The sequence below is a fragment of the Oncorhynchus mykiss genome, chromosome 11 (genome assembly GCF_013265735.2).
Source record: "Oncorhynchus mykiss isolate Arlee chromosome 11, USDA_OmykA_1.1, whole genome shotgun sequence".
Classification (NCBI taxonomy): Eukaryota; Metazoa; Chordata; class Actinopteri; order Salmoniformes; family Salmonidae; genus Oncorhynchus; species Oncorhynchus mykiss.
In genome coordinates this window covers 65,019,732-65,040,921 of record NC_048575.1, presented here as the reverse complement: position 1 = coordinate 65,040,921, position 21,190 = coordinate 65,019,732, and the positions used below count along the sequence as shown (strand labels likewise).

Genomic DNA, 21,190 nt, shown 5'->3' with positions numbered 1-21,190 from the left:
TGTGGATAATCTTGAATGAATCGTGAATAATGAATAAAGTTACAGATGCACAACAAATCTGTTGTTTAGATCCAGCTTCATGACTAAATCTCAAATTTAAAAACAAGCAACATCTAAAATGATATGGTGCCCATCTAGCGCATTCATTTGGGATTGAAGAGTGAACTACAGTACCACTTCAACTTCTTGCACACCGTAGGTTTCTTTCCTACAGTGTCACCTTGGTAGGCTTATTTGGGCAACTGTAGGTTTTATTTCAGATGTCCATACATTCTGGAAGAGGTTCATGTTGGCATTGTAAGGCTGGGTGAGTATACTGTTAGGATGACGGACGTGATCAACACCTACCTCACCGATAACAACAAAAGCGAAGATGTTCGGCACGGATATGGATTCGTCGGCAGCCACAATTATTTTCCCAGACTCCTTGCTGAGCTTGACGCCAACTTTCTCCAGGTTGAGAGATTTGGTTTCAGGAGCTCTGCCTATGGTCAAGCAGAGGAAAACACAGTCAGACACTTAATATTATATTACACATTGATAAAGAGGGGAGGGTACAAGAATCTTGGATTCTTAGAAAAACTCTGACTGCTCAGTGTTCATAACACATACCATTCGGTTGGCACGCTAGCGGGTTTACGTTTAAGGCAGGTCCTGCTACTCTTCATCCAACAGAGAGAGAGATCTTATCCAGGAATTAGAAAAGAAAACACATGAACAGCTAGGAGAGGGGGAGAGTGGCTTGTCTTTTGGCGGGGAGTGAATAATGAGCAGGCGGGGGATAGGGAGGATCCCTGGGTGTCATTTCTCCCATTTCCTGCAGGACAGTTGACTGATGCTGTCGATGCTCGCCCATCTTGCCGTCCGTCTCTATGGTGACGGGGAGCACCAAGCACCCCTGCCACCAGGCTGGGCCCCGGTCGAGGCTCTCTCTACCTCCCTCCACTTCCCCCTCACTGCCTCACCTTCTCATTCCCTGCCTGGGTAACAAAATAACTTCCCCAACTCCTCCCCGGTAGTGCCCAGAGGTACCCACATAGATGCTATCGGACAACCGCCCCCAAGCAGTAAGGCTCAGAGACAGGCAGTAAGGCTCATAGTAGCTGTTTGGAAGAGCTGGAAGAGCTGCACTAGGCTAGTCAAGCAGGACCATGCAGTCACCAGTGTTCAACTACACAGAGTAGGTCTAACACAGGGATCTCTCCCTGTCATGGCTGCCTTTCTCAAAGTATTAAACAAATGTAAATGTATACCAGGGGATTGTACACTGCATGCATACCTGGCTAATAGACAGTGCATAGTTAGACACTATAGCAAGTTGTATTTACAAAAAAAAGGTTGTTCTTAGGAGATCTAGCCCCACTTTGCTATCACAGCACAGTTCTACCAAATCACAGCCCAGTTCTACCAACCACCACAGAAACTGGAGTCAGGTGGGCTATCCTAGACTAGTGCTCTGCTCTCTCTATGTATAGACTAGACTACAAGAGCCACTCTAGTCTGGCATTTCCTGCGTTTCTAGGTTTCTCTGTCTATGATTGGAGACTGTTGGAGCGCCACTGATCCATTGTGTGGTGAGACAGAACAACAGAGGTTCTCCTGATAAGAGCCTTCAGTGAGTGTGGAGCCACACATAATGGGCAATGAGAGCCAATGACAGGCAGGCCTGATAGGACCACACTGAACAAAGACTATTGTGGCACACAGAGGAAATCTCAAGACCAACCAGCTAATTAGCCACAACAAGCTTTCTGGCACGACTTGAAATGAGACCAACTACTGTACATGGTGGTTTAGCAAATCAATCAAGTGAACAAAGACAAGAGAAGGAAGTCAGAAAGAATGACTTTTTGGGAAATATATTATTTTGTCTAGAAAAAGGGGTTTCTGAGAAGGCATTATGTTCAAAGGCCTAAAATGAGAATAAGAGATATGATTGAATGAGATTCTGTACTTTGCCTCAGATATACTTTTCTGTTTGTCAGAGTGTGGGGAGACTCCGAGGCTTCACATCTTGGCACTTCAGTTCCCATGGAGGCATATACCAACCCCTGACACCCTCACACAGTCTTCAACCTCTTTCTGTGTCCCTCAAAATTTGAGAAAGAAAAGGTGTTGGGGACAACAGACATTCGTAGGAGAGAAAAGTAACATGGTACACCTAGAGGAAATAGGCTGTTTCCGCATCTGTGCTATTGGCCAATTGGCCTAGGTGCAGCCCTGAGGAAGGTCAGGCTGTGGAAGCTGTGCATGGAGAAGGATGTAGCCTAACTATAGCTAGAGGACTAGCTAGAGGACTGGAACAGGCAGTCCCACCAACAGCCACGAATCCCTCCCTCAGAGAAGCTCACTGTCTGAGTCCTGATTCTCCACCCTTTCCCTAAAGTTTGCACTTGCACACTTCCCATCAGTTGATTTAAAAGCATGAATCAATGCAAGTGTAATCATTGGTTAAAGGGAGTCTCCACTAGGGATGCACAATATATTGGTGAACATGTCAGAATCGGACGATATTAGTTAAAAAAAATGGCAACATCGGTATCGGCCAGATGTCTAGTTTAACGGCGATATGCAAAACAGATGTCAAAGCTGATGTGCATACCTATATAACGTAGGTACATGTTGTAATGAAGCCACGTAAGACTTTGCACTACACGTGCAACACAGCATTCCTAACCAAGCCCACAATGTCTGCTGTGTGAATCGAGCAATCAACATTTCTGCGAGAAAACTCAAAGGCGAAATCCATTAACACCAAGATAATGGAATTCGATGCCCTTGACAATCAACAGTTCTCTGTCGCGGGTGATGTTGGCTTGCGCCATATGGTCGAGCACCGGTACACGTTGCCCTACCGGAGTTACACAGTATTAGCATCACTGTTATTAGCTTCACGACATGCTATGGAACACCATTTGGGTCTTTGCATGTAAAAGAAGATACATGTCAAACACTATTTGACGCGTTAAATAACACAGTTCTATTATAGAATGTTGTGTGTTCTGAATTTGCAAGTGCAAGTGCCACCACTACTGTCAGTAGCACTGTCAACTGTACAAAAAAGTCTGCAAACTCCAGCCACGAACGATGGGTTTACAATACAGCGTAGGTAATAAAGCATAATTTGTTCGACCGCAACTTCTGGGGTAGCTAGCTAGCTTTAACTTGGTACCTAGCTAGCACCAATACAACCAGCCTGAAAATAATTACCAGTAGAAACTGCAGTCATTTTCATTATTCTTAGCAATAATTTAGGAATCCTTGTGAGTAAGTATTAGCTAGGTAAACTTCAGTTCATGAAAATAAATAGCTAGCCAGCTGCTTAACCCTGTTGCCCAAAGCTAACATTATAAGCAGCCAGCTAGCTTCAGCTGGCTAGTGAGGCTCGACCAGACCGGGATGTGTTGTGATGCTAGGCACAATAAGGATTAGGCACAATAGTGGACTTTGTGGTTTGCCTTCAAAATAAAAGTACCTCTGACAATGATGCAGGAGGTTACAATTGGTGGAATCATGCCATATTTAGACTAGATAATGTTAAACAAGGTTGGAATGTAAAGCAATACAATTGGGTATCAGTCTACTCGGTGACACCCACAGAACACGATTGTAGAGTTTAGGCAAATATTAGCGCTGTAGCTCTTATGGCGAGGCTGTGACTGTGAAATCACCTCCCCAGTCAGCCTATTGTGTGTATTGACATTCATATTGCACTGTACAGCTTTACCTAAGGATTGGTGGTCAATGAACATGGGGTACCAGTCTACTAAATACCACAATATATTTTCCCAACGTCCTCCTCAGAGTTATCAGACTACAAAACATCCACGCAATATTGTTTTTTCTCTGGAATAGTGTTCAATACACATAGGTTGACAATAGTGGCTCAATTCACAGTTGTCTCAGAGTCACGCAACAAGAGCTACGACACTAATGATGTCTGGGTGTCACTGAGTAAACTGATACCCCATGTCATTGATCCACAATCCATTGGTAAGGCTGTACAGTGAAATAAGTATGCAATTCTAAAGTAGAATACATCCAGTGTGATTTCAACAGATTGCACTGCAAAGTCTACTATTGTGGCTAATCCTTACTGTGGCTAGCTTCACATAGATGGGTCCGACCACCATAAATCAAATAAGAACTGTGTTATAAATGAGGGTTATTTTAGATGACGATACCTAGATATATAGTTAGCTAACTATAGCTACTGAAACAGATTGACGTTTTGCTATGTTTTGGGGAAGAACATTGTTTGCATCCATGAGCTAGCTAGCTTTCTTTTCTGACAAGCACTGTAGGTGCGCGAGACAACTTTACCAGCACCATAGCATGCGTATCGATGAATAGTTGTGAAATACGAGTGATCGTGTAATCAATGTGTAATAACTACGTAAACATTTTTATGAACGCGTTAAATTATTGTGATGTGCAGTCATATTCAGGTCCTGATTGGTCAACAAGCTAATTTGACACGTCAAATAGTGTTATTTGACATGCAAAGACCCAAACAGCGTTCCATAGTATGAGAATCCTGGTTGAGAATAAAACGACTGAACAAAAGAACAACGAAACTGCAAGTAAGTGAAAGAAATAGGTTTTTGATTAGGTTTTACTGGTAATGGGGACACACGTAAAGCCAACAAAATAACTTTTTGGTCAGTATGGTGTGTGTGTGTAACCTTTATTTAACTAGGCAAGTCAGTTAACAACGCGGGGCCAATTGTGCGCTGCCCTATGGGACTCCCAATCACAGCCGGATGTGATTCAGCCTGGATTCGAACCAGGGACTGTAGTGACGCCTCTTGCACTGAAATGCAGTGGCTTAAACCGCTGCGTCCATGTTTTTGTGTGTTAACTGTACTAGAATGCTTAAGGCCGCAAACTTTTTAAATATCAGTTATCGGTATCGTTTTTTTGGAAAGGAAAATATCGGATATCGGCTAAAAATGTAATTGGTGCATCACTAGTTTCCACCATTGTTAAATCCATGACGGGAAGAATGCAAGTGCACACTGAGAAAAGGGTGGAGAATCATGACATACCCACGGTCTTTTATAGCTCCACTGAGGAGGGCACAGACCCAGTCTGACCTGTAGTGTAAAGGGCACATTGGGGAAGTGGAGAGAGGCCCACTCATAACTCCCACAGTCAGACAGCCACACTTCAAACGAGAGGATGTACTCACTGACCTGCATGAGAACACCAGGGTAAAGCCCACAGACTGTAGCCTACACTGTAAGGTAGTAATGTAAGGTTGTAATCAGACGTTTAAAAAAAAAGTTATATTCCTCTTAGAACCAATAATAATAATTGTTATATTCATGTTGACAAAGAGACTGACTCCAAGGTCATTGAATGTATGAATCTTTTGAGCTCTATGGACTTTATCCAACATGTTACTGGGTGCAACCATAACCGTGGCTATACCCTGGACCTGGTTATTACCAAGTGTCTTCCTATTGACTTGTCCTCTATTGTTGATGTTACTTTATCTGATCACCACTGTGTATTTTTTACTACCTTGTTGCCCATAGCACAGGGTAATACTGAATGCATTATTAAGAAACACCATCTTACCTCTGAAGATGCTACAGATTTTAATGAGGGTATGAACAATACTCCACCACCTATTCTGTTTTCCTCTTGTGATGATTTAGTTGATAACTTTAATAGCAAATTAAAAGGCAACCACTGATGCCATAGATCCAGTAAAGTTGAAAAAGAATCAAAAGAGAGAACCTTGGATGAGTGAGGAAACTACAGAGAAATTGCAGAAAGGCAGAGCAGAAGTGGAGTCATTGTCGATTCTGATATTCTGAGAGAGTAACTTGGGATATATAACAAGGCAATTAGAAAAGCCAGACGGGCAAATTTCTAACTGCATCACTATTAAATCCTAAATAATTTGAGTGCTCTTCTCGACCATTGATGGCATGATACATCCTACCCCCGCAAACCTGTGAACTTTCCTCCACATCTAAATGTGATACGTGTTTTTGTCATATTTCAGAGATAAGAACTACATTTTCTTAAAAACAGTTTTTAATTCCAAATCTGAAAATCTGAAAAACTGCAAGATATTGTTAATCACTCCCTGTTCACAGGCACTTTCCCCTCTGCACTAAAAACTTATGGTGAAACACATTCTGAAGAAAAGTAATCTAGATTATTCAACTCCTAGCAATTTTCAGCCAATCTCTAACCTTCCATTCCTAAGCAGAATTCTGGAATAAAAATGGTGTTCAAACCGTTAAATAAGTTAAGTGCCAACTGTTTAAAAAAAAAAATCCAATCTGGTTTTCGTGCCCACCACAGCACAGAGACAGCCTTAGTTAAAGTGGTAAATTATCTTAGAGCCAACACAGATACCAAACAGCTCTCTGTCCTTGTACTCTTAGATTTGAGTGCTGCATTATTGACCATGATTTCCTTATGGACAGACTGAAGAGGTGGGTTGGCCTCTTCGGTCCACTTCTACATTGGTTTAGGGCCTATTTAACCGGTCAAGAGAGTTTGTCGCCCTTGGTGAACTTAACTCAGAGCAAATACATATCACATGTGGCGTTTCACAAGGTTCGATTTTGCGTCCGGTACTGTTCAGTTTATATACACTGCTCAAAAAAATAAAGGGAACACTTAAACAACACAATGTAACTCCAAGTCAATCACACTTCTGTGAAATCAAACTGTCCACTTAGGAAGCAACACTGATTGACAATAAATTTCACATGCTGTTGTGCAAATGGAATAGACAACAGGTGGAAATTATAGGCAATTAGCAAGACACCCCCAATAAAGGAGTGGTTCTGCAGGTGGTGACCACAGACCACTTCTCAGTTCCTATGCTTCCTGGCTGATGTTTTGGTCACTTTTGAATGCTGGCGGTGCTTTCACTCTAGTGGTAGCATGAGACGGAATCTACAACCCACACAAGTGGCTCAGGTAGTGCAGCTCATCCAGGATGGCACATCAATGCGAGCTGTGGCAAGAAGGTTTGCTGTGTTTGTCAGTGTAGTGTCCAGAGCATGGAGGCGCTACCAGGAGACAGGCCAGTACATCAGGAGACGTGGAGGAGGCTGTAGGAGGGCAACAACCCAGCAGCAGGACCGCTACCTCCACCTTTGTGCAAGGAGGAGCAGGAGGAGCACTGCCAGAGCCCTGCAAAATTACCTCCAGCAGATCACAAATGTGCATGTATCTGCTTAAACGGTCAGAAACAGACTCCATGAGGGTGGTATGAGGGCCCGACGTCCACAGGTGGGGGTTGTGCTTACAGCCCAACACCGTGCAGGACGTTTGGCATTTGCCAGAGAACACTAAGATTGGCAAATTCGCCACTGGCGCCCTGTGCTCTTCACAGATGAAAGCAGGTTCACACTGAGCACATGTGACAGACGTGACAGTCTGGAGACGCCGTGGAGAACGTTCGGCTGCCTGCAACATCCTCCAGCATGACCGGTTTGGCGGTGGGTCAGTCATGGTGTGGGGTGGCATTTCTTTGGGGGGCCGCACAGCCTTCCATGTGCTCACCAGAGGTAGCCTGACTACCATATTTGGTACAGAGATGAGATCCTCAGACCCCTTGTGAGACCATATGCTGGTGCGGTTGGCCCTGGGTTCCTCCCAATGCAAGACAATGCTAGACCTCATGTGGCTGGAGTGTGTCAGCAGTTCCTGCAAGAGGAAGGCATTGATGCTATGGACTGGCCCGCCCGTTCCCCAGACCTGAATCCAATTGAGCACATCTGGGACATCATGTCTCGCTCCATCCACCAATGCTACGTTGCACCACAGACTTTCCAGGAGTTGGCGGATGCTTTAGTCCAGTTCTGGGAGGAGATCCCTCAGGAGACCATCCGCCACCTCATCAGGGGCATGCCCAGGCGTTGTAGGGGGGTCATACAGGCACGAAGTTCAAAGTTGGATCAGCCTGTAGTGTGGTTTTCCACTTTAATTTTGAGTGTGACTCCAAATCCAGACCTCCATGGGTTGATAAATTTGATTTCCATTGATAATGTGTGATTTTGTTGTCAGCACATTCAACTATGTAAAGAAAAAAGTATTTAATAAGAATATTTCATTCAGATCTAGGATGTGTTATTTTACTGTTCCCTTTATTTTTTGGAGCAATGTATGTTACCCTCTGGCAAAGTTATCAGAAAGCAGAGCATTGATGTTCACTGCTATGCAGATGATACACAGCTTTACATGTCACCAGAGAATTTTAGCTTCATTGATCAATTATTAGACTATATCAGTGATTTAAATACTTGGATGGCTCACAACTTCCTCCAGCTAAATCAAGACAAGACTGAGGTACTCATTGTTGGAGCCAAAGAACAGAGAAAATCTAGGCTGCACATTTTAAATGACGGGCAATAAAGATAAAACAACACTACCAAGGTGCAGGCATCTCTCTCAGGCTGATACAGAGAGACTACCCATGCTTTATTACAAGCAGGCTTGACTACTGTAATGCTCTCCTGTCTGGTCTTCCCAAGAAAGCCATTGGTCAACTGCAAAACATACAGAATGCTGCAGCATTCATACTGACCAAGACCAGACATTACACCGGTTTTAAGGTCTCTCCACTGGCTGCCTGTTAGTTTTAGAATTCATTTAAAGACTTTTCTATTGGTTTTTAAATCAATCCACATACAGTGCCTTGCGAAAGTATTCGGCCCCCTTGAACTTTGCGACCTTTTGCCACATTTCAGGCTTCAAACATAAAGATATAAAACTGTATTTTTTGGTGAAGAATCAACAACAAGTGGGACACAATCATGAAGTGGAACGACATTTATTGGATATTTCAAACTTTAACAAATCAAAAACTGAAAAATTGGGCGTGCTAAATTATTCAGCCCCCTTAAGTTAATACTTTGTAGCGCCACCTTTTGCTGCGATTACAGCTGTAAGTCGCTTGGGGTATGTCTCTATCAGTTTTGCACATCGAGAGACTGACATTTTTTCCCATTCCTCCTTGCAAAACAGCTCGAGCTCAGTGAGGTTGGATGGAGAGCATTTGTGAACAGCAGTTTTCAGCTATTTCCACAGATTTTCGATTGGATTCAGGTCTGGACTTTGACTTGGCCATTCTAACACCTGGATATGTTTATTTTTGAACCATTCCATTGTAGATTTTGCTTTATGTTTTGGATCATTGTCTTGTTGGAAGACAAATCTCCGTCCCAGTCTCAGGTCTTTTGCAGACTCCATCAGGTTTTCTTCCAGAATGGTCCTGTATTTGGCTCCATCCATCTTCCCATCAATTTTAACCATCTTCCCTGTCCCTGCTGAAGAAAAGCAGGCCCAAACCATGATGCTGCCACCACCATGTTTGACAGTGGGGATGGTGTGTTCAGGGTGATGAGCTGTGTTGCTTTTACGCCAAACATAACGTTTTGCATTGTTGCCAAAAAGTTCAATTTTGGTTTCATCTGAACAGAGCACCTTCTTCCACATGTTTGGTGTGTCTCCCAGGTGGCTTGTGGCAAACTTTAAACAACACTTTTTATGGATATCTTTAAGAAATGGCTTTCTTCTTGCCACTCTTCCATAAAGGCCAGATTTGTGCAATATACGACTGATTGTTGTCCTATGGACAGAGTTTCCCACCTCAGCTGTAGATCTCTGCAGTTCATCCAGAGTGATCATGGGCTGCATCTCTGATCAGTCTTCTCCTTGTATGAGCTGAAAGTTTACCAAGACCTGGACGGCCAGGTCTTGGTAGATTTGCAGTGGTCTGATGCTCCTTCCATTTCAATATTATCGCTTGCACAGTGCTCCTTGGGATGTTTAAAGCTTGGGAAATCTTTTTGTATCCAAATCCGGCTTTAAACTTCTTCACAACAGTATCTCGGACCTGCCTGGTGTGTTCCTTGTTCTTCATGATGCTCTCTGCGCTTTTAACGGACCTCTGAGACTATCACAGTGCAGGTGCATTTATACGGAGACTTGATTACACACAGGTGGATTGTATTTATCATCATTAGTCATTTAGGTCAACATTGGATCATTCAGAGATCCTCACTGAACTTCTGGAGAGAGTTTGCTGCACTGAAAGTAAAGGGGCTGAATAATTTTGCACGCCCAATTTTTCAGTTTTTGATTTGTTAAAAAAGTTTGAAATATCCAATAAATGTCGTTCCACTTCATGATTGTGTCCCACTTGTTGATTCTTCACAAAAAAAATACAGCTTTATATCTTTATGTTTGAAGCCTGAAATGTGGCAAAAGTTCGCAAAGTTCAAGGGGGCAGAATACTTTCGCAAGGCACTGTATGTGCACCCCAATACATGTACCCAATAGGTCCCTCAGGTCCTGTAGCAAGTGTCTTTTTCACTATTACAAAGCCTAGGACCAAGAGGCAGCCTTTAATTATTATAACCCAAGCCTCTGGAATAGCCTTCCAGAAAACCTGAGGGGGGCTGAAACTGTGAACATATTTAAACAAAGATCTTAAAACATCTGTTTAGCTTTGCTTTTCCATAGTTAGTTGTTCAGTTTGTGTTATTCTTTAGTTATTTTTTATCTCATGTTTGTTGTGCAGAAAATATTTCAGCTTTTATTTCTATGAAGCACATTGCGTTGCATTCCATGTCTGAAATGTGCTGTATAAATAGAGCTTGATTTGATTACATAATTTTGGTGGGTGCTTATGTTTCTCCTATTGGAAATGTGTTTTTTGCATATCCCAACTCTTCCTGGGACGCCCTCGGAGAAAGGGAGCCCGGCCATGGTCTGCCATTACAGTCGGCAACCCTAGAGCAGTTAGGGTTAAGGCCATGGTCTGCCATTACAGTCGGCAACCCTAGAGCAGTTAGGGTTAAGGCCATGGTCTGCCATTGCTGTCAGCAACCCTGGAGCAATTCGGGTTAAGTACCTTGCTCAAGTGCACATGGAAACATTTTTCACCTTGTCGACTCAGGATTAAAACTCGCGACCTTTTGGTTAATGGCCCAATAGCTCTAATCGTTAGGCTACCTGCCGCCCAGAGTAGACACAGTGGGTCATCCTTTACCCCTACTGGGTCATGCTTTACCCCCTACTGGGTGAGAGTGCAGAGGAAGATGTCCATCCACCAAAATATAACTCTATAACAAATATTATTATTGCTGCCAATTTCCCAATCCCAGTGAGTCTCAAGGTCTTGGTATTTTGACTGCAGTCGACAGACTGGACACTGTGCCTTGACCTCCACATTGTTTGAACCTCAGCTCTCAGAGCTGCAACCTGCCAGGGTGGGAAAAACGTAATCTCTCCCAAAAGATCACCCACATCCTGGTCCACATGTCACATGCTCCCTGTCACACGCACAGGCAGAGAGAGATGCCCTGGCCTGTCCTGGCTGGTACTGTACAGTCACACACTGCGGAGGGGTGTAGTCAGGCTTTCGGAAACGCGTCATCTTTGGGACCATCTCAACACAAATAAACGTCTGCCGGGCAGAAGTTCCCTCCATTGTGTTGGTTGGCGGAATGAGAGAAATTACATGGTGTGATAAAGAGAGAAAAGGACTAGGGAAAGAGGTCTGGTGTGGGTACAGAGCCGCAGACAGACAGGTCTGTGCAGTGCAGATGCTGCAGGAGGTAGAGTTGGGTGGCGTGGCAAGCTGGTTTCCGCAGGGCTGGTACGACGGGCAGGAAAGCCCAGAGCAGAGCGAGAGAACAAAGGAGGGAATGCAGTGACCCGTGCCTGGTTGCATCCTGCCCCTGCCCCAGCCAGGCCCAGGACCCGGACCCAGCACTCGGCTGGGTGATTAACACTTCCCCTGGTGACTCCATCATTCACCCTTTATTACCTTGTTTTTAGGCTTGATACACCGTCTGCTGACACTGCACTCTTTTGTAGATGACAATAAAACAAATGTCTGGAAAGGGAAGGGGGACTAGTGATTTAACCAATACGTCTTTGCAAAGCTTATTGTATGTTATGTGGCATACTCAACACACGTGATTGCAGCTACTACTAAAATAGTAGTAAATTATTCCAAACATTAGGGTATTACTGTAGTAATTTGTGGGACAATTCTCTTCCTTCCCCGACACACTCACCTACGGCCCACAGCACAGAGTCAAAGGTGTCCTGTTGGTACTGTATGTTTGTCTGTCCAAGTCACCTGCAGCGCCCCAGAGGACAGCTTGTCCAGTCTCTTGGGGACACTCCTCCGGGAGAACTTGGTGCTATAGGCCTCCATGTAGTCAGTCACCAGCCCTGCCATTTGCTGCAGCACACACAAGACAAGAGGGGAGAAATTCAGGTTTTTGACAGCTCAGTCACCTTTCCAGCACTTAACTTGGGAAAACTATTATTCCAAACTTAACTTGTACAAGAAAAGTCCCAATATCACCAGTACACAATGAATCAATGGGCTCCTGAGTGGCGCAGCGGTCTAAGGTACCGCATCTCAGTGCTAGAGGCGTCACTACAGCCCCTAGTTCGATTCCAGGCTGTATCACAACCGGCCGAGATTGGGAGGCCAATAGGGAGGCGCACAATTGGCCCAGCGTCGCCCGGATTTGGCCGGCATTGTAAATAAGAATTTGTTGTTAACTGACTTGCCTAGTTAAATAAAAGGTTAAATAAAATAAAACAAAAAAATTTGAGTTACAGTATAAACACAATACAGTATAGAGAAATAAGAAATTAATTAAATTAGTGTCAAATCAATTTTGAAATTTTTTAAATTGTGATAAGTGCAGTACCTGATCGAACCCCCTGAGGGGGATGCTGCACATCATGAATGTGGTGTCCAGGCCAATGCCTGTCAGGAAGCCAGCACACTCCATGGCCACATCTTCATAGCACCATGTTCAGGAAAACAGAACACTACACAAATGCTCTCAGAGGAACCTTGTCACATCTACTTTAACTAGAGATAGACAACTGAGAACCTGAGCATAAGAGGCATTGATAGACAGGTGATCCCACTCTAGGAAGAAGGGGTCACCAGTTGAACTGCAATTCACCACCTTTTGCCTTCAACATTAGGGCCAACTCACTCTGACAATATACAGTGTAACCAGTGACTCATGACCAAGCACATCGGCAGTCAAAAGGATACAGCCGGCACCAACCACAGGTCTGAAAAACAAAAACCATCAATCTTAGCTGTTTTCATTTCAAATATATCTCTTGGAAGTTATATAGTACAGGTATATGTGTTTTTCTATACGATGCACTTCATACATTTTCCTTCAAATGATCTTGAATACTACTGCACCAAACAAAACAGGGAAACTGGACACAAATGTTTAGTCTGAATCTGAGGAATTTAAAAGTGATGAAAGTACTATTCGAACTTCGGGGGTTCTATTACTCAAAAAGGGGTGGCGGAGTTGGTAGTGCTAGTCTCTATGTGCGTGTGTGGGCCAGGTGAATCACACCTCTAATCCAGCCCTGAGCTCCACTCACTACTAGCGTTCAGGCTAATCCCTGCGGATGGGGTGTGCCGTGTTCATGGCTCAGTCCACATCACTCCGCTGAGTGACGCCCATCACCCGCATGGAGGCCAGGGCCTCTCTTGCTTTCCCATCCTCTACCTATCCATGGCTCTCCACACTGGCCCAGGCCCTGGCAGGTGAGGGGGCCTGGAGCACACACACAAGCCCAGCCATACCCCACACTCATGCTAGCGCTAACTGCTAAGAGCGTCAGTACCCCGATCCTCCTGTCCACCTAATGCACAGCTGCACTTAGTGCACATTGTCAGGTGGCTTAGGGAGGGATTAGGCCAGGAGCTTTAGGCTGATTCCACACTCTCATCTCCTTTCCCTGGCTGCTTGGTTATATTGTATTTCAGAGAGACTCTGGGATCGTTCTGTTATCCCTCATCCGGATGGTGGTGTCCGAAAGCATTGGTGGAGGCACAAACTCACAAGTGGGTCTCAAAAACACTGCATCCAGATGTGAAAGACGGGGGGGGGGCTGATTGTGTAACTAAAAACTACAGAGGGATAAATTCCAGTGGGAAAGACATACTTTACTGTACTGATATCTGCCCAGGAAATGTTGCCCACTCCCCTGGAGGAAGGGAAGTACAGCCTTTCAAAACAACAAAGATAACACAAACTCAGGGCTTCCATAGGCTACATCCTGATCCAAAGCCACTTCAATGACTGTTGGAGTATGTCTGACTGTGACAGTTAAGAATTTGCCACAAGCTCGCTCTCACAACCTTGGGCCAACCTTCAGCAGTCCAGACAAGAGATAAGTCAATCTGTTCTCCTTCGGTGTCTCCTATGTTCGCCACAATAACAGTGCTCTTTCACAAGTGTTCCTTAGAGGGGAGAGTTCTACAGGCAGCGGACTTTATCTGAATTCAAATAGAAAGATATAGGATGAGAACTCAACTCCCTAACACGGTTGTGACTACAGAGAGAAAAGATTGTGTGTTACAATTGTCTCACTGTCTCCTTTTGATGTTGCATCTTTTCATCCCAGGCTCTTTTCCTCAGCTATTCTCTAGAGCAGGTATTCCCAAACTGGGATACGCGCAATGCCATCGGGGGTGCGCCAAATAAAATTGTGATTCACATTAAAAATATAGATATATTTATTTTTTTCCCCTTGGCTTCACATTTTCAAACACTCAAAAAAAAATGTATAATATAAAGTAAATGTATATTTTCCAACGGGGCTATACATTTGGGTGGTGTTTTTTGCTCGCCTGTTTCACTGCCGGTAATAAAATTAAACCATCTAGTGTTCAGCAAAATAACAACACAATGTCAATTACAGGTAGCCTAGTCAAATAATGAACATCCAATCAGATTAACCGTTACTCTCTCGCGGGAATTCTACTAACGGGCCGTATGTAGCTGCTACAAATTCTGTTTGAGCGAAAATTGTTAAAAGGGTTAAAAGAAACTAAGGCCCGCGTCCAGAGAGACACATACCAGCTCTACAGATCGTACTGCTACTACCAGCAGTACTACACCTGCACCTGTCGACGACACAAGTTGTTCTGCTTCCATGAGCACATCCAATGCTAGCATCAGTAATTCTACATTTGTTGTTAGCCCAGCTAGCATGGACACTGACAGTTGTGAATCTGATACAGCCGAAGAGCTACTGCCCCCTTACCTGGGAAAGCACTGAACAACAGACCGGAACGTTGGACCATCGAAGAGGCGCAAATATGATGAGATCTACATTGATTTGGGGTTCACTTACAGTGGGGCAAAAAAGTATTGTCAGCCACCAAGTTCTCCCACTTAAAAAGATGAGAGAGGCCTGTAATTTTCACCATAGGTACACTTCAACTATGACAGACAAAATGAAGAAAAAAAATCCAGAAAATCACATTGTAGGATTTTTTATGAATTTATTTGCAAATTATGGTGGAAAATAAGTTTTTGGCAGCAAGAGCTTCTTGGTTATCAACTGCAAAGTATTGACATGTTTTTTTTATTGAGAGACGAGCTTAAAGTTTTCTTTACTGACCATCATCACCTCTTGTCTGACTGTTTGCATGATGATGAGTTTCTCACATGACTGGCCTATCTCGTGATGTTTTTCTCTCGCCTGAATGATCTGAATCTAGGAATACAGGGACTCTGCAACTATTTTCAATGTGCGAGACAAAATTGAGGCTATGATTAAGAAGTTGGAGCTCTTTGTCTGCATTAACAAGGACAACACACAGGTCTTTCCATTCATTTGTGTGCAAATGAACTCAAGGTTACGGACAATGTGAAATGTGATACAGCAAAGCACCTGAGTGAGCTGGGTGCGCAATTTCTTTCCCGAAACGGATGATACAAACAACTGCATTCGTTATCCTTTCATGCCATGCATCCAGTCCATTTACCGATATCTGAAAAAGTGTGTCATCAAATTGCAACAAACGGTTCTGTGAAAATTGTATTTAAATCAGAAGCCACTGCCAGATTTCTGGATTGGGCTGCGCTCAGAGTATCCTGCCTTAGCAAATCGCGCTGTTAAGACACTGATGCCCTTTGCAACCACGTACCTATGTGAGAGTGGATTCTCGGCCCTCACTAGCATGAAGACTAAACACAGGCACATACTGTGTGTGGAAAACGATTTAAGACAGACTCTCTCCAATACAACCCAACATTGCAGTTATATGCATCCTTTCAAGCACACCCTTCTCATTAACCTGTGGTCACAATTTCCGATGAACAAATAAAGTTATATGCAAGATGGCTAAATAAAGAGCAAAATGATTGATTATTATTATTATTTGTGCCCTGGTCCTATAAGAGCTCTTTGTCACTTCCCACAAGCCGGGTTGTACACCGAACAGTCCCAGTCACATAAAGGGTTTCCTGAATTGAAGCGCTCTTTCTGGGGCCACTCACTTGAAAGCTACATAAAAAGCTGTGAGCAAATATTTGTGAAAATTGCTTAGGAGACATGCTGAAAGAGGGAAGGACAGTGCAGGGAAAACATACATACAGAGACCACCACCGTCTGGCTTGTTGTGAAGATGAGTTCATATTGCCCTCTAGTGGTAGAATGTTAGAACAGCAGCCTAGTTTGACAAAAAAAATACAATTTCCCTGACTAAACTGGAGAGGGGTAACAAACAGGTTGTTGCGATAGAAAAATTATGACGGAAATCTATTGTAGATTATATTTATAAGCAAGGATTATCAATGAGTAGGTGACTAAGATAACTCTTCACTGTTGGCACCATGTACGGTTAAATTACAGCCACACTAACAAACATTACACTCAACCTCCATTTTGTGCCAAGTGGAAATGGTGTGGAGAGACCAATTAGACAGGCGATGACAGGATTTATATGGCTGGATTGGAGATGTGTGTGTGTGTGTGTGTGTGTGTGTGTGTGTGTCCCGACCTTTGCTGAACACACACACGCACAGCTAATCTGAGTCAGGAGGAGTGAGTGACAGGAACATTTAAAACGTCCTATAGTAGAATACGCTGTGTCCTGGATGGATCATTATGACAGAGTTGTCTGTGTACATGGCACAGCATTGTATGGTTTGTGTGTCTGTGTTTCACCACATGTACCATTCACGTCTTGGCAGGGGACTCTTTCAGCCAGAAGATAACACCACTAGTGATGCCGTGCTGGATTGCTCCGTGGATCTACAACACAGGAAGTAGAAACAACAGGTAAACACAACAAACACTGTTTGATTCATATTGTCAATACAGCTTCTGGCAAACGATTAGGAGGGGAAGGTTGGCTTTGTTCTTTGTTAGTCTGTTATCAACAGACAGTAAGTCACAGCCTGTGATACACCACAGGGAGGGAGGCCTATGAGAGGCCGCAGTCCCAGAGTGTATCCCAAATGATACCCTATTCCCTATGTATTGAATAGGGAACAGGTAGGGTGCCATTTGAGACGCAGACCCAGACAGCCTCCCTCCTTCACCCAGAGAGAGCCATGTTTTGTCCACCACCATCCCATCAAAAGCTCCAGATCCACTGTGGTGTTATCAGCAGCTGGGAAGATCAATGAAGGAGACATATCTCCCCATGTCTACTGGGCAAGGACACATACAGAGGGAGAAGGGGGGTACAGAGAGAGAGAGGAGAGTTGGAGGTGAGGGAGTAGAAAGAGAGGTAAAGGTTAATACTTACATGTGTGGGGTACTTTGCCGCCCTCCAGCTGCAATCACAATGCCCTTGGCAGTCAGTGTCATCTGCCAGACAAGGGGGAGAGAAATTATAATGACTTCAATAGGAAAGTACAAATACCGCAGTGTTGAAATTATGTTCCTTAATTAAAAATAATAATATGGTGAACATTTACATTTTTTGTCATTAACTCCCAGTTTGAAATACAGTACCAGTCAAAAGTTTGGACACACCTACTCATTCAGGGGTTTTTCTCCATTTGTATATTGTAGAATAATAGTGAAGACATCAAAACTATGAAATAACACATATGGAATCATGTAGTAACCAAAAAAAAAAGTGTTAAATAAATAAAAATATATTTGAGATTAGAGATTTTTCAAAGTAGCCACCCTTTGCCTTGACAGCTTTGCACACACTTCGCATTCTCTCAACCAGCTTCACGAGGTAGTCACCTGGAATTAATTTCAATTAACAGATGTGCCATGTTAAAAAGTTAAATAGTGGAATTTCTTTCCTTCTTAATGTGGCTGAGCCAATCAGTTGTGTTGTGACATGGTAGGGGTGGTATACAGAAGATAGCCCTACTTGGTAAAATACAAAGTTTCTTCAAGAGCAGTCGCAAAAACCATTAAGTGCTATGATGAGACTGTCTCTCATGAGGACCACCACAGGAAAGGAAGAACAAGAGTTACCTATGCTGCAGAGGATAAGTTTATTAGAGTTACCAGCCTCAGAAATTGCAGCCCAAATAAATGCTTCACAGAGTTCAAGTAACAGACACATCTCAACATCAACTGTTCAGAGGAGACTGCGTGAATTAGTCCTTCATGGTCGAATTGCTGCAAAGAAACCACTACTAAAAGGACACCAATAAGAAGAATAGACTTGCTTTGGCCAACAAACGCGAGCAGTTGGACAGTTGGAAATCTGTCCTTTGATCTGATGAGTCCAAATGAGATTATTGGTTCCAACTGCCGTGTCTTTGTGAGACGCAGAGTAGGTGAACGGATGATCGCTGCAGGTGTGGTTCCCATGTGAAGCATGGAGAAGGTGTGATGGTGCTTTGCTGGTGACACAGATGTATTTAGAATTCAAGGCACACGTCACCAGCATGGCTACCACAGCATTCTGCAGTGATACGCCTTCAGGTTTGAGCTGGTTGAGAGAATGCCAAGTGTGCAAAGCTGTCATCAAGGTTACTACATGATTCCATATGTGTTATTTCATAGCTTTGATGTCTTCACTATTATTCTACAATGTAGAAAATAGTAAACATAAAGAAAAACCCTTGAATGAGTAGGTGTGTCCAAACTTTTGACTAGTAGTGTGGTATTACCTCTTTTCCTGTCCTGGTTAACCCTTTGACTGTGTGCTCATCCACCAGACTTCCTTTAATGTTCAGATACTTCACATTCCTGTCAAAGAAAACAACATGGTGACACCATGCAAACACCACAGGAGAACTTGTGAGAGATTTTGTGCAAACATTGGGTTTATCTGAAAAAGGATAAGTACTGCACAGCTACACTGTTAAAGCAGTTTTCTAGCTAAAACAATTACATATGAGAGTGAAGACAAAGTTTGGGAGGAGAGATGTAAAGCCATTTTCTATGAAACTGCGTCTATTAAATATGAGATTCGGTTGCACAATGTGAACATCTGCTGTGAGAGTGTGTTAGCCCTGCAGCCATTCAGTCAGAGCACTGCATGCAATCATGGACAATTCATCATAGCGCTGTAACCTCTGTGTACCAACAGGTCTACTAGGCCTAAGAGGGAATATCTCAAGTCGGAAACTTAAGGAGGCAGTTGTCATAACAAAATTACTGAAAACTGCAGGTATGCATGTGTAAAATCCCTGTTTAAGTTATACAACAGAATCTATGACATACCGCATGTGTTTTCACAGGTAGCCCAATTCTGATCTTTTCCCCAATTATTGAGATGTACCAGTCGTGGGAGATGGGCCTGGGGATTTGCCAGCCATACTTCTGGGCGTCTTTCACAGCTGTGCCCAGCAAAGAAGCCTGGTGCATGAGCTTCTTGGGAATGCAGCCCACAGTCACACACGTGCCACCAATGCCCCACTTAGTACCTGGAAGGGTAGCATGATATATTTTTTAAACTTCCATATTAATGCAGATTGTTCACAACATAGTTTGTTTACTCTGAGACAAGCAAGGTGAAATGCTACAAGTCAACAGTTCAAGTCAAGCTGTTTTTGGTGGAATGTACAGTCAGTATGAGTACATTTCTCTTACCTTTAACTGAAGGCTCCACATAATCTAACACAGCAATGGTCTGTCCTACCTGAGCCGATGAAAACAAAGGACAGAATGTTTTGGTCAATCTTCATGGTCAGTAACGCTGCATTAGCACATTAGATTAGACATTATCCTATATAAAAACCTTTACACAGAGCCAGACCTCCTGGTAACAAACCATCTGGGGTGCATATGATTGTATACTATCCTCAAGAACAAACAGTGAAGTCCCTACTAGTTAATAACGTCGTCTTGTAATACTAATGATTTAATCATGGGATTGAGACACCACCTTCTTTGGAACAAGCCAGACCCACCTCCAATAACGAAGAGATCAGTCAAATTTCCCTGTAACAAACCAAATTCCTTGACATTCGATCTCTATTGGTCAATGCTGACACCATAAACACATACGTTACTTAGAATGTACACGAGGTTACTTATATAGAAACCAAGCTGACAAGTGCATAATGAAGGGCATTCGAAAAGAGCATGCTATTCTACCAAAGACACTCATTATTTGGAATATTTGACACGGACAGCTTGCCAAGTACCTCAACTATTCCGAGGTACTGGTCAAAATGACAGCTAGCTTGCAGGGCATTGGTTACCACTATAGAAAAAGAAAACGCTGTTTGAGAGATTAATTCGAAATCGATTTCTCATATTCTGTCCTTTTGTCACTAGCTAGCAATATGGCAACAAACTCCATGTCTGTCAAGTTTCTCATAAAAAAAAATTAAAAAATGAATGCAGTTGGTACGTTTCCACCGGCGTCTGCCTCTAGAGAATGCTGCCATGTTGTTATCACAAAAGGCCCTTCATAGGTGTCTGTAAGTCTGCCTGCCTCATTTTACATTGGAAGCACATTCACTGAAACTACGTCGTCAAAATATAAATGTCGTTGTAGTGTTGCAAATAAAATATTGTAAAAAAACACTTGATATATGTGTTTTTGTCCTCCTAGGCCAAACATAGTTCTCAAACTCCAGGCGCCATTCTGACTTCTCCCTACGGTTTTCAACCATCAGCTTTGCCTACCACTGGCCCATGTGAACCAGTTCCGTCCTGTTATGTGGTGCCTTTTCTTGTCCGAGGAAATAACATCAATTATTGTGTAAAATGTGATTTCCAAAAGGCTTAAAATATAAAGTTAGGTGTTCTTTAACATAAAACACAAAGATATGGATCTGAAAGGGAATGTTATGCATTTTGTTTTTTGTGGATGTAGGCCGGTGCTATTCATCAACTTCTACGATAAATATGAGCCATTAAATATTCAAAATATTTATTCATGATTTTATAGTCCTACTTAAAATATCAGTCATCAACACTT

General features: G+C 43.2%; 1 pseudogene; it reads right to left on the bottom strand.

The window, feature by feature from the left end:
* Window positions 1-20,909, bottom strand: part of LOC110536239 — a 31,952-nt pseudogene extending 11,043 nt beyond the window's left edge.
* Between the last annotated feature and the right edge of the window lie 281 nt (window positions 20,910-21,190).